Source organism: Eretmochelys imbricata, chromosome 10, assembly GCF_965152235.1.
Source record: "Eretmochelys imbricata isolate rEreImb1 chromosome 10, rEreImb1.hap1, whole genome shotgun sequence".
Classification (NCBI taxonomy): domain Eukaryota; kingdom Metazoa; phylum Chordata; order Testudines; family Cheloniidae; genus Eretmochelys; species Eretmochelys imbricata.
The window spans coordinates 66,740,934-66,758,253 of NC_135581.1; positions in this window are offsets into that span (position 1 = coordinate 66,740,934).

The following is a 17,320-nucleotide window of genomic DNA, read 5'->3' on the forward strand; positions in this document are numbered from 1 at the left end:
CACCCCAGGGGGTGCACAAGATGATCCCTGGGGGTGCATGGCAGGAGGAGCGCCACCGGATGGCACTCCACCGTTTTTTTTCTTCGGTGGCAGCTCTGCACGTCCACGGCTGGTGTTCCCCTCTGGCAGCCTGCCTGCAGTAAGTCTTCCATTCTTCTTCTGTCGGCGGCACGTCTGCAGCAGGTCTTCTGGTCTTCACCCTGGGGGTGTGTGAGCCAAAATGTTTGGAGACCACTGATTTAGATAATGGCATAAAGAGTACACTTATAAAGTTTGCAGATGATACCAAGCTGGGAGGAGTTGCAAGTGCTTTGGAGGACAGGATTAAAATTCAAAATGATCTAGACAAACTGAAGAAATGGTCTGAAGTAAATAGGATGAAATTCAATCAGGAGAAATGCAAAGTACTCCATTTAGGAAGGAACAATCAGTTGAACACATACAAAATGGGAAATAACTGCCTAAGAAGGAGTACTGTGGAAAGGGATCTGTGGGTCATAGTGGACCACAAGCTAAATATGAGCCAACAGTGTAACGATGTTGCAAAAATAGCGAACATAATTCTGGGATGTATTAGCAGGAGTGTTGTAAGCAAATCACAAGAAGTAATTCTTCCGCTCTAATCAGGCCTCAACTAGACTACTGTGTCCAGTTCTGGGTGCCACATTTTAGGAAAGATGTGGACACACTGGAGAAGGTCCAGAGAAGAGTAACAAAAATTATTAAAGGTCTAGAAAACAGGACCTATGAGGGAAGATTGAAAAAATTGGGTTTGTTTAGTCTGGAAAAGAGAAGACAGAAGGGGCATGATAACAGTTTTCAAGTACAAAAAAGATTGTTACAAGGAGGAGGGAGAAGAATTTGTTCTTCTTAACCTTTGAGGATAGAAAGTTTTTCCTAATATCCAGCCTAAACCTCCCTTGCTGTAATTTAAGCCCATTGCTTCTTGTCCTAACTGTCCGAGTGGTTAAGCACTGGAATAAATTGCCTAGGGAGGTTGTGGAATCTCCATCATTGGAGATTTTTAAGAGCAAGTAAGACAAACACCTGTCAGGAATGGTCTATATAATACTTAGTCCTGCCATGAGTGCAGGGGACTGGACTAGATGACCTCTTGAAGTCCCTTCCAGTCCTATGATTCTATGAAAAGGGCTAAGAGAGAAACATTACAGCAGCAATTTCAAACTGAACTGAAGGACAGATTTCAGGTGCTACAAGATTTAGATCCACCACAGGAAGTCAAGATTGACATGTCATGGTCCTCTCAGCCTGACAGTATCACAGATGCTGCAATAACTGTAGTTAGTTTCCAGACAAGTAAACCTAAGTTTGAATAAGTGATGTTACATGGAACTGTGTGAAAGAAAGGAAGCAAGTCAAAGCAAACTCTTCCTCAAAAATACCTCCAGAAAAGTAAGCAGCAAAAAACCTGTATAAAACAGAGGACAAAGCAGTAAACAGCAATACAAGAAGAGGAAATACTTCGAAAACATCATGAAACAAGTTAAGGTGTTTTACATTCAGCAGCAGTTTCATCAACTCAATAAGCTTCTAACTGACAAGTTTACACCAGTTTGAGGGCCTGTTAAGGATAAACAAGGAAAGACCTTAACAGCAAAACAAAACAAAGAGAGCTATAGGCAGAGCACTTTCTAGAAGTGCTGAACAGCCCAATACCTATTGACTTTGAATAACAAACACCCAGACTAGATACCCTAATATGTCACATCACAAAGAAGTGAAAGATGCAATAAACAGTTAAAACTTAGAAAGCTTCAGGTGAAGACCAAGTCACTGGGGAAATATTGAAATCTTGTGATAATGAGACCATCGATGAAATTACCAAACTTTTCAACAAAGTATGGGACCAGGAAAAACCTCTAAATGAGAAAAAGGCATGATAGTCAAAATACCAAAAAAAAAGGTGACCTGTTGTGATAATTGGGCCTACACATTTACCTAATTGTGAGCTCAACTGTAAAAAGTGAAAGTTCATAAACTGTCACAATAATCTATAACAACAAATGTTGATGGGAAAAGTTATGAAAGGGAGACAGACTGATATAACTCAAGGAATGTGGTAAGATCATGCCTGGTGAACAAGAGAACTTGAGGACCAAAAATTAATAAACCAAAATTGGTCTGTCAGATATGAGGCCTAATTGGTGGACAAAATAATGAGGGGGATGAGCTTTTGGGGTCCTTAAGAAAGAAACTCTGGGGAGAAAACTGGGGTACTGGAGTGAGCTCACTATTGTGGCTGCCACCCCCACCATCTTCTGAGAGGCTGGGCCTTTATCATGCGAATCCTGAAAGATGTCCTGACCAGATGTGCTAACGAGAGGGAGCCAGATAACATCACCAACTTGACTGGCTCTTGCTGAATCCTGACCACGACCTGGGACGTGAGATTTCGTTCCTCCTCTCATGGGTCCTTTTCTTTCCCCTCCTTACATCTTCTCTTTCAGATCCCTTTCCTTTTCCCTTCTGTCTAATAAGAGAGTTTGACTGGCCAACACTATATATTTTGCAACACCACTGTAAGCCTGTGACCAGAAAGAGGCAGCTAAAAGCAATGACCTAAACAACCTGATGCTTGTATAAGTTTGCCAGGTCTTGGAATAGCTGGTAAGACCATGTGCTGTGCCTGTGTTTCTCCAGCAATGAGGTTGCAAGTGAAAGTCAACACCAGAGACAGAAGCTGCATTTTGTATCTTTGCTATTCTTTTCTCTCCCTTTTTGTGTGTGTTTTCTTGTTTTATCTTCTAGAAAACAGAATATACCTTTAGCACCAATGACAGCTCCAGCCCATTGTGACACTGCTTCCCATATTTTCCATAATAATATTATATGATATGATTGTAACATAATCATAATGCATTTTATGCAAGATAGGCCATGTGAAGTATCATTGGAAAGGTTATGATTTACTAAATATTATCATATTTGTATGCATGTATCATTTTTGTATCTGAAGTTAGGAATAGTGTCTATGCACCTATTACGACTGTTTGCACCTGGGGGATGCCCACTAGACAGAATGTAATCAGTCTAGATGGGTAGCTGGGAACAAGTCAATGGACCATTAGGGAGAACAACAGATCTTAGAAGATGCTAATCTCTCTACAGTGAGCCTTCCTGGTAAGCCTTCCTATGAATGCTGCAAACAGACTTTGAGTTGTGGCTGCAGGGTCATGTGATCATGTCACCTGATACTGGACTCCACAATAAAATTAGTACTTCACTGCATGGGGTGGAGTGGGGCATAGGGTAAGGAGACCCACACTGGAAAACAAAGGGTTCATGCCATATGTAAAACCTATTTAAGGCACAAGAGTGATTTAATCAGTGGTCATTCTTCATTAAATCCCCACCCAGGATGACTGCTGTGAACATCTAAGAAACAAAGACAAAGCAGGGGGAGAAGGAATGAGCCCAGGCTGGAAAGGTGTCTGGACTGTGAAAGAAATGGCTGGAGTTTTAAGCTGCAAGCAAGAGCAGCTCACCTTCAAGAACCTCTACAATCTGCCTAAAACAACATTTAAAATGAGAAATTACTACGTGTAACAATTTCTGTAGTATCTTAAGTTTATATTGCATTTTTGTTTTATTTGCTGGGTAATCTGCTTTGATCTGTTTGCTATCCCTTATAATCTATCTTTTGTAGCTAATAAACTTGTTTTTGTTTTCTCTAAAACCAGTTTGTGGAATTCATAACTGGGAAGGGCAAAAAGCTGTGCATATCTTCCTCCACATTGAGGGAGGGGGTGAATTTCAATGAGCTTACACTGTATAGTTCTCTGTGCAGTGCAAGACTATATGATTTTGGGTTTACACTCCAGAGGGGGTGTGCACTTGAGTGCTGGGCAATACCTTAGCTGAGTCCTCCCATGCAGGGTTGATTTCAGCATCTGTGTCCTTTTGCAGCTGGGTGTGTCCCTATTAGTGTGTGTGCTGGAGGAGGTTTGAGAGCCTGGCTCAGCAGGACAGTGTAAGGGAACCCAGGCTGGTGGAACAGGCAGGCTCAGTGGTACCCCAGTACATCAGGGGGCACTCCGGATGGGGGTTAACCTGTCACACCCATCTTAACTAACTTCTTCTCTTTTCCCCAGGAAGGATAATTGTTGCCATCTTTGATACCATCAAAAAGACTGTGAAACAAGAGGTTTTTTTCCTTCTCAAAATTCTGTCCAGCTAAAGGGAAAGGAAACAAAGGATGCTATTAAAATGAAAGCCTCTCTTAATGCTTTACATTTCAAATCTTTAACTGTTTTTCCTTCTTTTCTGTATCTTTAATAAAAGATTGAAAGTATTTTCCATGGTCCTAAGCAGGCTGAGGTCTCTGAATGCCAACCTCAAACCCTTTTTAAAATTGTTTAATGCTTGACAGTGACTGGATGATATATTCCATTTTAATTAATTCAACAGATTTCAGTGATCATAATAGTAACACTCCTTTTGGGGACAGGGAATGTCTTCTGCAGTATCGTTTTAAGCAGAATAAAGGAAGCAGTTGAGGCAAAGTTAAGGGTGGATTTCAACCCAGAAGATCACGTCAACCAGATTTTCATCCTAAAAATAGTTATCAATGAGAGAATGACAAAAAACATTCATCATCAGATTTTAAGAAAGCATCTGACAGCCTCCATTGTGATTCACCCTGGCACACCTTGAAGTGTTATGATATGCCTATAAAAATTATGAACATGAAAGCTTGCACAGTTAAAGTAAATGCAGACTTGAGTGAATGGTTTAACAAATACTAGTGTCACAGAAGGATGTATTCTGTTACCTCTCCTGTTTGGCATTGCCATTGAGTTCATTATGAGAAAAAGTGTAGACTGATACAGCACAAACATTGCATGGTTTAACAACAGTGTACGAGAAGATCTAGATTTTTCTGATGACATAGCACTTCTAAGTGTCAGTTCAACCAACATGCAAGCAAAGACTGAAAGACTATCCAGCATTTCAAAAAAGATGTGGTTAATAATCAATTATGAAAATAAATCTGATAACCCCAGGAATACAAGAGATGAGTCAATTCACATACCTTGGCAGTAACATGCAAGCCAACAGGGAGATCCAGAAGTAAATAATGTCATGAACTGCTAAGGTGGCAGCTGCGTTTGCCAGCTCAAACAAAATTTGCTCTTCAAAGATATACAACTTAAAGACCAAGCTACAAATCTTCAACTCAAATGGTAGTTCCATCATATTATATGGATGTGAAAGCTGGAAATCCACCAAAGGTAGAGACAGACATTTTAATGCCTTTGAAAGCAAATGCCTCAGAAAGAATGGAATTAATTTATAACAACTTCTGAGATTCATTAGTGAGTTCAACAATGTCTTATCTCCAAAGTTATCCAGAAAAGAAGATGGAATTATCTGGGACATGTGTACGGAATAAAGGCAAACCATCTGCCATGGGCCATGCCAATGGGCAACTGAAGGGGCATATTAAAAGAATTCCTCCATAGAACAGTATTAAGAGAAAATTTATGGGCTTAATTTAGAGGGCATTCAAAGAGCAGCCCAGGACAGACAGGAATGGCTGAGGTTTGTTTGTGTCTTCAACACAGGCTGGCACAGGAAAGATTCAGATAGTGGTGACAATTACATTTTCAAAACCAGACACAGACTGTGTTCCTTTTTTGTAATCTTGTATTCTATTTAAATAAAAAAGAAATCCAGCAAACTTTTGCAGTTCATCTTTAAGCCAGCAAACAATGCTAAAATGAGCTTCTGGGGAAGGGAAGCCTACTACTAATGTTGGCGGTAAGATAAAGGACAAGAGCTTAAAATTGGACATCTTTAAAAAACTGAATATGACAAGGTGCCATAAATAAGGCTACAGTAATTGTGCTATTTGAAATTCCCTGGATGTCCAAAATCCCTTTATAGCATGTATCAAACAAACCCAATCCAGAACATACACAACAAACCAAACCCAATGATAACAACCTGGGAAAATGTGAGTTGTCATTGATTCTTGATCACAATAAAGCACAGTTCAGATTTATTTTTTTCACAGCTTGCCAGTGTTAATCAAAGGTCATAAGGGAAAGAGAAAAAAATTCCAGTAATAGAATTAAAAAGATTTGATTTAATATGTTCCATGTACCATAAGTTGTGCCTGCTTATAAATTTGACTAATTACCTGCACACCAGAATCAGGGAATTTTGTTGAGGACATTTAACTCCTGAGGTGAGGTGCCTGTTGTATACCAATCATATAGAGAGACATAGAACTGAAGAGCTACATGACATTTAACACTGTGAGTTATTAAATACAAAGGTATAGCAAATGTCTACAAGGACCCATGTGTTTATATGCAGAAACACTTTTTGTGTCAACAGAAGAACAAACCATAAAGCTATAGCTTGAACAGGACTGACAGTACAATATATGTAGCTGCTACTGCTATGCTTAAATGCAGCCGCCATGGCCACCTCATCGGCAGTGATGGGGGGGGGGAGGTGGCAAAGCATTCACCCCTTTCCTGCGGCACGAGTAAGGGTTGAGCCCTGCCCCACTCTGGAGCCACAAACACCACCAGAGGAGCAGGCAGCCAGTGTGAGTTTCCCCTTTCCCAAGGGCAGTGGGGCTTGGGCTTCCAGCTTCTGCCCTAGGGCATTGGGTGGCAGGCTCCAGCCATGGGGCTTCAGGCTCCAGCCTCAGGGCTTCGGTCTCTGGCCCCAGGCTCACTCCCCCATCATTGCCCCAGTCCCTGCTGCCTCCCTACCCACCTGTCCAAGAGCTTAATATGTGACCCGGCTTGCCAGGGCTGAGTAAGTCTGCTATGAAAAGCGATAACAAACCTACAAATATCAGTTTTCACAGGTGCAGACTTACTAGCTAGTAAGGCTAAAAAAAACCAAAAAAAATCAGCAACCAAAAAACTAAAAGAAACAACAACAAAAAATGACAGGAACATGGAAAGCACCTTATTTTGTTTCTATTCTGTTTAGGTCCAGCAAAGAATAGACACAACTGCACATTATTTTTATTATTGAGTCTGAAAAAAAAACCCTATATAAATAAATTACAATGACTTGGACATGTATCTGTGCATATTTATTTGTTTTTCCTAAAGTTAATTAAGTATTTTAGAAAAAATTCTCAGAGCAGTCACCAGCAAGAGTTGGTGACTGCAATCTAAGGCCACCAAAAATTTTCTTGTGGGAACCCCAGCTCTAGGGGCCTGATCCAAAGCCCATTGAAGTCAATGGACAGATGTCCAAGCCCTAGACTGGCACAACAGAGAAGCACCAGAAGAAATGGACAGAGAATTTATGCATCTATTTCATCCCATTGCTTTCAGCCCACACAGGTAAGTGAATGGGGGTAATTTGATCTGATACTTCTCCTAAATAGCTATTGAAATCTCTTTAATTTTAAGAAGAATGTGTTCTGCAGAACCTATAAACACAAGCATTAGACATTAAAGCCAGAGGGAAAAAGACAGTAGAACCAACCAAACATAGGATTTCTCACCCAAAAAATCACATGACAAGCTTAAGAGTAGTGCTCCTGAGCCTGTGATGATTTGCAAAGTGTTCCCTGCAATGCATTATGTTATTAACATTATGGGGCTTGTCTTGGAAAGAGATCCAGGCTTTTTGTAATTTACCATAACTAAGATCTTTACTTCCTGAGAAGGCCACACAGCTGTCCTTCTCTGATAAGTGCTAAGTAACAAAATCAAAATGCACCTTTGAGGCAGCTGTATTGGGCTTTGGTAGAGCTGGCATAGGAGTCTTCTAAAGGCAACTTTCGATGTTGCTAATTGAAACTCAATTTGGCTGGGTGGTTTGCTGATGGTTCCGCATAAACCAGGAGGAGGGATAGCTTAGTGGGATAGCTTTGAGCATTAGCCTGCTAAACCCAGGGTTGTGAGTTTAATCCTTTAGGGGGCCATTTAGGGATCAGGGGCAAAAATTGGGGATTGGTCCTGCTTTGAGCAGGGGGTTGGACTTGATGACCTCCTGAGGTTCCTTCCAAGCCTGATATGCTATGGAGTAGTACACATTTTTCCTCTATTAATCCTATATCTGAAATATACCTGATCCACAGCAATGGGCTCTGAATAGGGCCCAAACTGGTTCCTGCCTTTGCTTTCAAAGATCAGATATATGCATCTATGATTTCCATGTTATTTTTTTGCATTTGCTTACGTATTGGTCTAATTTGTGTAGCTGATATGCTCGAAGAGGCTCTAGGTTGTAATGGCTATTATAGGAAGGATATTTCACATTGCTTGTAATTTTTAATATTTATTTACAAGCCCCTAGCATTCAGCAAAGTACTTTTTATCAGTGAAAAAATAGATATGCACACACATTCCTCTACGCGTCATAGATAGGGCCAACCTCAGGCTGTATTGAAGTCAACAGCAAAGCTTCAGTGGACTTCACCAGGATCGATATTTAGGCTAGAAATAATACAGGATCTTTCTTATGACATTTTTATTTCCAAATGAGGAGAGAAAGGGGAATTCATAATTAAGTTCTTGGTTCTCAGATCTCCTAACAAATGAAGATAAAGCTAAGAGATTCACCACTGCATATAATTAAAATATACTTTTTTTTCTCCCATTGTCTTCAGCACAGACATGCCTTTAGATAACAGAACATTAAAAGTGCTTGGAATACGTGAGAATAGAATGATGTTAAACTTTATAAAACAACTGTCACCAGTGATGTGTGTTAAACAGAAAAGGGCACAGTATATACATGCACATCTCTCTCTCTCTCTCTCTCTGAGACACACACTTCAATGGAAAGGGCAACGAATTAGGCTCTAGCTTTTCCTTTTTTAAAATAGAGTATTATAAATTATCCACAGATAAACCACACATATTGTAGGTTCCTTTGGAACTTCTGATTACACTTAAAAATATATTGCAGCTTCCCCCATTTTTAGCCTAAATGGTCACTAGAAATCCTGGAGTGGGGATATTTTATATTGTATACCTGGGTAAAAAATGGACTAATAAAGAGAAAAGTAAGAAACTACAGAAATACAAACCAAGCTTATAATTCCATTGAAGTGTTCTAATAGAAAACCATTAGAATACAAAGATTAAGGTATTAAGAACATGAGTTTCAAGATGAAATTTCCTTGATTATATTGTTCATGGGTTGTTTCTACCAAGTTAGAATGTTTGTTTTTGAATGTGTTTATATCCCACATTCCGAAAAGCTGTTGTATCGATAGCATTTCGCAAGCACCAAATTTACTATCAGTGGTGAAAACAACATTGATATGAATGTGGTTGTCTGCTGGTCAATGGCAGTTTTCACAAGTTATGCATATACAAAATATCAAGCTATGTGTAACCATTGGAATGAGAGAATTTCATCCTCCACTGGAGAGAAATACCATAATGAGTAAACTGTAGTGTGGAAATCCTTGCACCTTTTCTATTTGACATTTCCTATGTTATGGGGTTTGGGTTTCAGTGAATGAGGCTGGTTTAGGCTAATTGTATGATTTTAATTTTGTGATGGGGTCTATTTAGGGGTAATTGTTAGAACCCTGCACTGATACAAAATTTGTGTCCACATCTGATTTGCAAAAATGATCCGCAGATATCTGCATCCATATCTGAGGATGAGGATCTCTGTGGATATAAAGCTGATATCCGCAGACTTGCGGGGATCTAGATACAAAATTTGTATCTGCATCCGATCCAAAATCCGCAAAAATGGTCTGTGGATATCTGCGTGCATGCAGATATCCAAGGCTATAAGGTGGATATCCACAGATTTCCAGGGCTCTAGTAATGGTATGATTTTAAATTTTTGATTATGGGAGCTTAGTAAATTTCTCTAATGTGTCAATAACTTTTGCTAAGAATTCAGAATTACTGAAGAGTGGAAAAGATGTGTTTGTTTCAATTTGCTATCCTATCTATGAATCACTTGTGATTTTGTTGATGGTTTAGAAACTATAATAGAATTTGATTAGTTATGTGTCTGAGATGCAGACAATTTCAAGTGTAGAGGTTTATGTATAGGTCAGAAAAAGACACACAGGACAATTTGAGAGCTTGCAACTTGTAATAAAAAGCCACACTGAACTTTATATATTTAAAAACTCTTCTTATAAACTCATTAATTCTAGCTGGGAAGACTATGTTGGTACAAGAATAATATTTTAAAAGTGAAGCAGTGGTGGTGCAAATGAGATCAAATGTTGAAAGTACCAGTAAGTATGTACTAAAGAGACGTACTACAGAGATATGTTTCTCCAATTGGGCTTATCCTCAAACTTTTATGCATCTGATGAAGTGAGCTGTAGCTCATGAAAGCTTATGCTCAGATAAATTGGTTAGTCTCTAAGGTGCCACAAGTACTCCTTTTCTTTTTGCGAATACAGACTAACACGGCTGCTACTCTGAAACCTCAAACTAATGGTGCTTAGAGTAATTCTAGTAAAGACCCTGTCAGGTGAAACTGACAGATGCAGAAAAGACTATGTCAAAACAAGGGACTATTATTAACAATTGTCATATGTTTACGCAGAATAGTTCTAATTTCAAAATAGAAAGTTATTTTTGAGTCTTTGTCGGCATCTTCAAAGAGAAATTCAGAGCTTCTCTGCCTGCCACCAGGGGATGCTCTATCAGTTGTGAACATTATGCGTAGCTTTTTTTTTGCTAGTGGGAATCCATGGAAAATAAGAACCTGAAGACAGTTCTTAAAAAAGTCTTCCTCTAAAGAAAATCCTTTTCTCACACTGAGCAAAAAGCACAGCTGAAGGTCCCAATCCTGCAAGCACCTACATATGGGTTTAGCTTTAAGCATATTTGTATGTGTCTGTAGGATCAGGGCCTTATAAAAAGATTTCTAGGTGCTGTTTTTCAAGTTTAATGCATACATTTAGGACCCAGTCCTGTGTACACGTAAACACCTGCTTAATTTTACTGATTTCAGTGGGACTAGTTACGGTAGTAAAATTAAGCAAGAATGTAAGAGTTTGCAGAATCAGGGTCTTACACCCTCATCTGCTATAGAGTACTTTTTAGCCATAATTCACCAGTGGTGCAACTCCACTGGAGGTAAGAATGGTAGGAGCTGCAGTGTAGATAGGTATTTTTGCCACCATGTCATCTTATAGAGCAGAAACTTACCACAGTGTAATTCCCTGCAGATACGCACAGATGCATAAATCCAAACCAAGCTCTTATTTTCAATGAAAAACTTCCCTAAATTTAAATTCTTAATGACAAGATTATGCAACTGAGATAAAGGATGCTCATTATTATAAGTTAGACAGATTTTTTTTTAAACTATATATTTTTACATAAAACAAATGTATATGATACAATAAAATCAGATAAAAACAACAAAGCTATAAGTTCATAAAGAAAAATCTATTTTAATATATAAAAAACACCATTGACTGCTCCTAGGAGAGAGTCCAAATGTTCACATTTACCATTTACCTTTGATTTTAAAAAGTACTCGTTCACAGTAGACAGAATGACGAGGTCAGACATATTTTTACAACAAAATGTAGTAAACACTTCAGCTCAATTAATCATAAATTAAATCAGGATAAAAATGCACATTTAAAGCATCGCAGTGTTTTCCCATAGTTGTATATCAATAGAATTGTCAGTCATTCACAAAACCTTACTTGAAACAGTAAAAACAGTTTGTGTGTATAGCTTTATTACTAAAGACTCATCATACTTCTAAATATTTTGGTATAGTAGACCACACTAAAAACACTCCCATAATTGTTAACTACAACTAAGGGATATATTTAAATTTGAGTTAAAAAAATGATGTACTCCATCATATAGATGAGTTTTATAGTAGATTATGCATTTGTGACTATTAGGCAAATAAAATAAAAACATCTAAATGCTGCAAGATACTTTTTTTTATTGAGCATATCTCCACCTTCAGCCCACACCAGATGATCAATGTACTGCACATTTAGCAGAACTGTTCACAATTCTTTTTCAGTATCAGTCTTCTTGGCTGGTATATGGCTAAAATAATTATTGCTGACCAGTGGTAAAAACAGAAAATACAACAGCAGAGATAGATTTTTCTCTTGAGTGCCTAGGTTTTATGTGCCATCAGAATTTGTTAATTAACTAAGTGACTAGAAGGGGAAAAACGATATTTCAAAACATGCATATAAAATTTTTGGATGTATAGGCACTGTCATTTGAAAGTATTTAGTTTAAACAGTTTTTCAAAAACTAGTGCTAACACAAAACATAGCAGAAGGTCAAATTGTTTAGACATCTCAAAAAATCCCAATTACATAAGCAAATATTTCTTAGTCTAGCAGCATCAGTCCTATTCCTCAGCCTGCAAAAGAACAAAGCGTTTTCGGGGAAACACATTCTTAAAATTCTGCAATATGTTCCTTTCGGTATATTTCACTCAAGGTATGTTGTTACTGAATACAGAGTACGATATTTAAGACATGCAAACTTTTCACATAAAACTGTTGAGTTTATATCCTAAAAGGAATACAAAATATGGACACAAGCCTCAAGTTGCAAGACTCTGCGAATGTGCAATTCATTTCTGTATCAGTTAATGGTGGTTCTCTCCATTTTAGGGTGGATCTGGATCAATAGCTTGTGACTTGCTATTGCTGTGATTGATGCTTTAGTTGATTGTTTAACACAATTCAAAAAGAGAAAGTTACTTTGCGGTAGTTGTGTGTGTTACAGCCTCTACATCATGCCTATAATAAGATTCTATAACAGCCCCACCTACTAGGAAGCAGAGGCAAAAATAATTGCAAACATAAGTAGTATAAGCAAAGCCTAGTGTTCTTCCCTGGTAAGCTGGACCTAAATTACACTGCATTATTTCTGTTGTAGCAGACTACAAATTTAGTAGCAGCTTCATTTACATTTTTGTATCTGCAGCTTTTTACTAAATGTGAAAATGTACTATTCAATCTGTACAGTAACCTCCGTGTTATTTTTGTGTGGATAATAAATTCAATTTATTTTACTCAGTGCTCACATTCAGTTTTTTGATATGCCAAAGATTTTTGTATTTATAACTCATAACTGCATCACAGAAACAGGGACAAAGTTGGAGGTTTTGGCAGTTGAGTAGGGGATAACTGGGACTTTGGACCCATCAGTAGGTATGCAAGACTTGTCTGGGATTGCGGGAAGATCACGTTAGTTGACATTTCTGCTGAAACAGTCAGCAATGGAACAGTTAAATGTTAACATTTAAATTGTCATCTTTAGAATTCAGTAATAACAACTCACTGAGACGAATTGGGCAGTTCAGCCCCTGGAAAGCTTTTGTTTCAGGCTGTCTGCAGACTCAGGAAGACAATATGGCATTAGTTTACAAATCATTCATGGTTTCGAGACTTTTGCAACCATAAGGGCTAGAAACACGTTAAAGAAAAAAAAAAAGAGCTTGAATTCTGAAGCACAATCCTGTACCCAAGGGAAAAAATCCACACCTGTGAATCATGGAACACACAGGACTCTGAGCATAAACAGACGGGTTCCACCAATTTCCCCGGATAGCGAAGACAGTAAACAGTCATGAGGGCAAAAAGCCAGAAAAGCAGGATGGATGCAGAGAATGAAAAGAATGACTAGTAAACAATTTTACATTGTTGTGCAGTCCTGCTTCCATCCAGTAAGATTCCATAAATGCAACTTGTAAAGCAGTGTGAAAAGGCAGACACGGGCTTACCTTGACTAGCAGCCAAGAGTGTTGGGACCAAAGGCATATTTAGGCGTGACAGAAGCCTGCTGTGGATTTTAAGAACCTGTTCTGATAACATTTAAAGGTGTAAGCGTAAATAGAACTGTGTATGTGTAAGAAATTGCAGAATAATCATATTTAGTGCTGTGCATATGTAAGAAACTGCAGAGCAATCATGTTTGTGAGAATAAGAAAAGATAAAGTAACTAAAAAGCTAAAAAATACTGGTGTGAACTAACACTAAGCCTGTACTGATGGGGGTGGAGAGATCTTATGGAATGATGAGATTGTCCTCATGGGCTTCCCACTCATAACTGATCACTACTCAGTGTTTTGCCTTAATAAATATTTGTTAGATCAGTCTGCTGAGTGAGTGAACCTCAATCCAACAAAGAGAATGCTGACCAAGATCATCTTTGGTATCAGCTGGTATTGAGCAATAAAGGAACGAGTGTAGGGGCAAACAGCTGCCACAATACAGTACAGTAGTTAATGCTTAGGTCCGCTCTCTTCATAAATAATAGCAATATTTCACAGACAGACAGCAGTGAAGAACTGTAGAAACTCTTCATATTGCCTTTAATCCACTGAGCAATAGTGGCTTTAGAAGCTTCATTCTAAATTTTAGACATGGAATCAAAAATATATATATTTTTAAAAACACAATCAAAAGGCGTTATCTAGCCTACATAAAACACGGCAACCCACTATCTGTTTTCTGGGCATAGGAGTAGCTGGAGTAAGAGGATTAAGAAAAATAGGAAATTTTGAATGATAATAAACTGAAAGTGAGAGATGAAATTTGAAATCCTTACAGACAATGCAGCTCTATTCCAGTGAACTCACTGATTCATCACTTGGCAAAGGAGATACCAATTAAAAAGGCTACTACGGCAGAAAACAAAAGAAAGACTCTTTCCCCAGGTCTCAAAGGAGGCCGATATAGCATCTTTAAACAGAGGGCCATTCCTGATGATGAAATAGAATTCTGAAAGTCAAGTCTACAAATCAAATGCTCCATAAAGAAAACCTAACAGGAAAGGGGTCTGATGCAAAGGTACTATCTACAGGACCTCAGGAAGTGGAAATGACAGCCATTCATGCTCAGAGCGCTGAGCACAAGACGATATTAACAAGACACTCCAAATACAAGATCAAGTGATTGATTAGCCACTTTAGCTGAGAAACCTAAATCCACAAAGACAGGTTCCAGAGTAGCCACCCTGTTAGTCTGTATCCGCAAAAAAGAACAGGAGTACTTGTGGCACCTTAGAGACTAACCAATTTATTAGAACACACTTTCATGGGCTACAGCCCACTTCATCGGATGCACAGAATGGAACATATAGTAAGAAGATATATATATATACACATACAGAGAAGTTGGAAGTTTCCATACAAACTGTAAGAGGCTAATTAGTTAAGATGAGCTATTATCAGCATGAGAAAAAAAACTTTTGTAGTGATAATCAAGATGGCCCATTTATACAGGTTTCAGAATAGCAGCCGTGTTAGTCTGTATTCGCAAAAAGAAAAGGAGTACTTGTGGCACCTTAGAGACGAACAAATTTATTTGAGCATAAGCTTTCGGGAGCTACAGCTCACTTCATCGGATGCATCACAAAAGCTTATGCTCAAATTTGTTAGTCTCTAAGGTGCCACAAGTACTCCTTTTCTTTTTGCCCATTTAGACAGTTGACAAGAAGTTGACACCTTCTTGTCAACTGTCTAAATGGGCCATCTTGATTATCAGTACAAAAGTTTTTTTCTCCTGCTGATAATAGCTCATCTTAACTAATTAGCCTCTCACAGTTTGTATGGCAACTTCCACTTTCTCTGTATGTGTGTGTATATATCTTCTTACTATATGTTCCATTCTATGCATCCGATGAAGTGGGCTGTAGCCCACGAAAGCTTATGCTCCAGTAAATTTGTTAGTCTCTAAGATGCCACAAGTACTCCTGTTCTTTCTACATCCACAAACTGAACCTTTACATCTTCCAAGCTTAGAGTCAGTACTTGCTTGCATGGGGAAATCCATGTGTGTCTCCAACGTAGACGTAATGCAAAGTGAAAACTAACCAACATCAGAGGGGTGCTGAAAATTCATGTTTGTAAATCATTACTAATAAGCAAAAACATCTGCAGACTGAGGTACGGGGGCTGAAATTAGTGCTTTCAGGACTGTTTGGACTCAGATCCCTCTTTGGTCACCTTGGGATTTTCCTGGAACAAATCAGAGCCCTGGAGGGGCAGGGGTACAAACATTAATTCAGTTTGAGCAGGATTAACCCCTTGAGTCAAACATGTTTGACCTTCCATGGCTATCCCCATATACAGCTCAGCAATCAAAAAGTGCATCACTGAGATAGACAGTAACTTTGCTATTTATGGAGGGGCCTGAGCTCTGCAGATATCAAAATCAGGAGAGATGGGCCAGCACTAATGGCACAGCCTTGGTAAAAAAAAAAAAAATAATAATAATAAAAAAAAATGCAGCATTAAGTAGCACTTTCCTATAAACAGCATAAAGAGGAGAAGTCATGGAATCAACAGAGATCACTATCTTAGAGACCTCACATATTTCCACTGCAACTTTATATAATACACAATACTTAGTGGGCGTAATTGAGATATGACTAAGCCTCTGTCAAACAGACCCCATTCCCAAGATGCAAATGTCTTGAAAAAAAAACATGAGGGAAGGGTGCATTGTTGTGATCAGGGAGTCTCTCCAAAATATCCACCTTGTACCCTGACAGTGGAAATATTTTCCAGCAGAGGGCAGCCTTCAGATTTAGGGGGCTCTGAATAAGAATCACCAGTCAGATTCCCCCTGCAGGAAGTCACCCTCACATATCATGAAGTTTTCATTCTGCAGGAGCAGTGTCACAGAATCATCCCTCCCCAAAACAAACTTGAGCCTGTGGCCAAAGGACTGGAAGGGTGTCTGTGTGTGTAAAAGGAAGCCAGAATGCAAGACTGATTGGGCAATGTATTCCTGTCTGAGGGAGGCAGGCATTGAAAGGACACCAGATAATGGATTAAGGACCACATACAGGTCTCTTATGGTGACCAAACAGGCTTAATAGCTAAGGAGGGATCTTTATGGCAGGAAGCCTACTGAAAGCTCTCCAGGTTGCTTAGACAGTACGGCAGAAGTGAAACAGCAGAAAATGGAGGGAAAACCTGATACTGAAGAAACCAACTACAGCTTGAGGGAGAGTTCAGCAGTTGTTACCTCAGAAATAGAGGGTTTGGATTCTCAGGGCCCAGTACCTACAGAAAGATGAAGGTGGGCTAGAGAAAGCATAAATGCTAGATCCTTACTACTACCTGAGAATTGCCCACAAAGAGAATGCTTGGTTTCCCAAGGCCCTGTACTCACGGTTTGTTGGAGGAAGGGAAGAGAGGAGAGTTTTTTGTACCCCACCAAGTCCCTGAGCAGCTAATAAGGTTCACATATCTGGCATTGTGAGGTGACTGATGGGCTGCAACAGAAGTTCAATTATAAATAAAGTATTTTGCAGTCATATCATTTTTCATGCTAGGAACTCAATGTGCTTTACCAACATGGATTTACCCTCACAACAGCCAT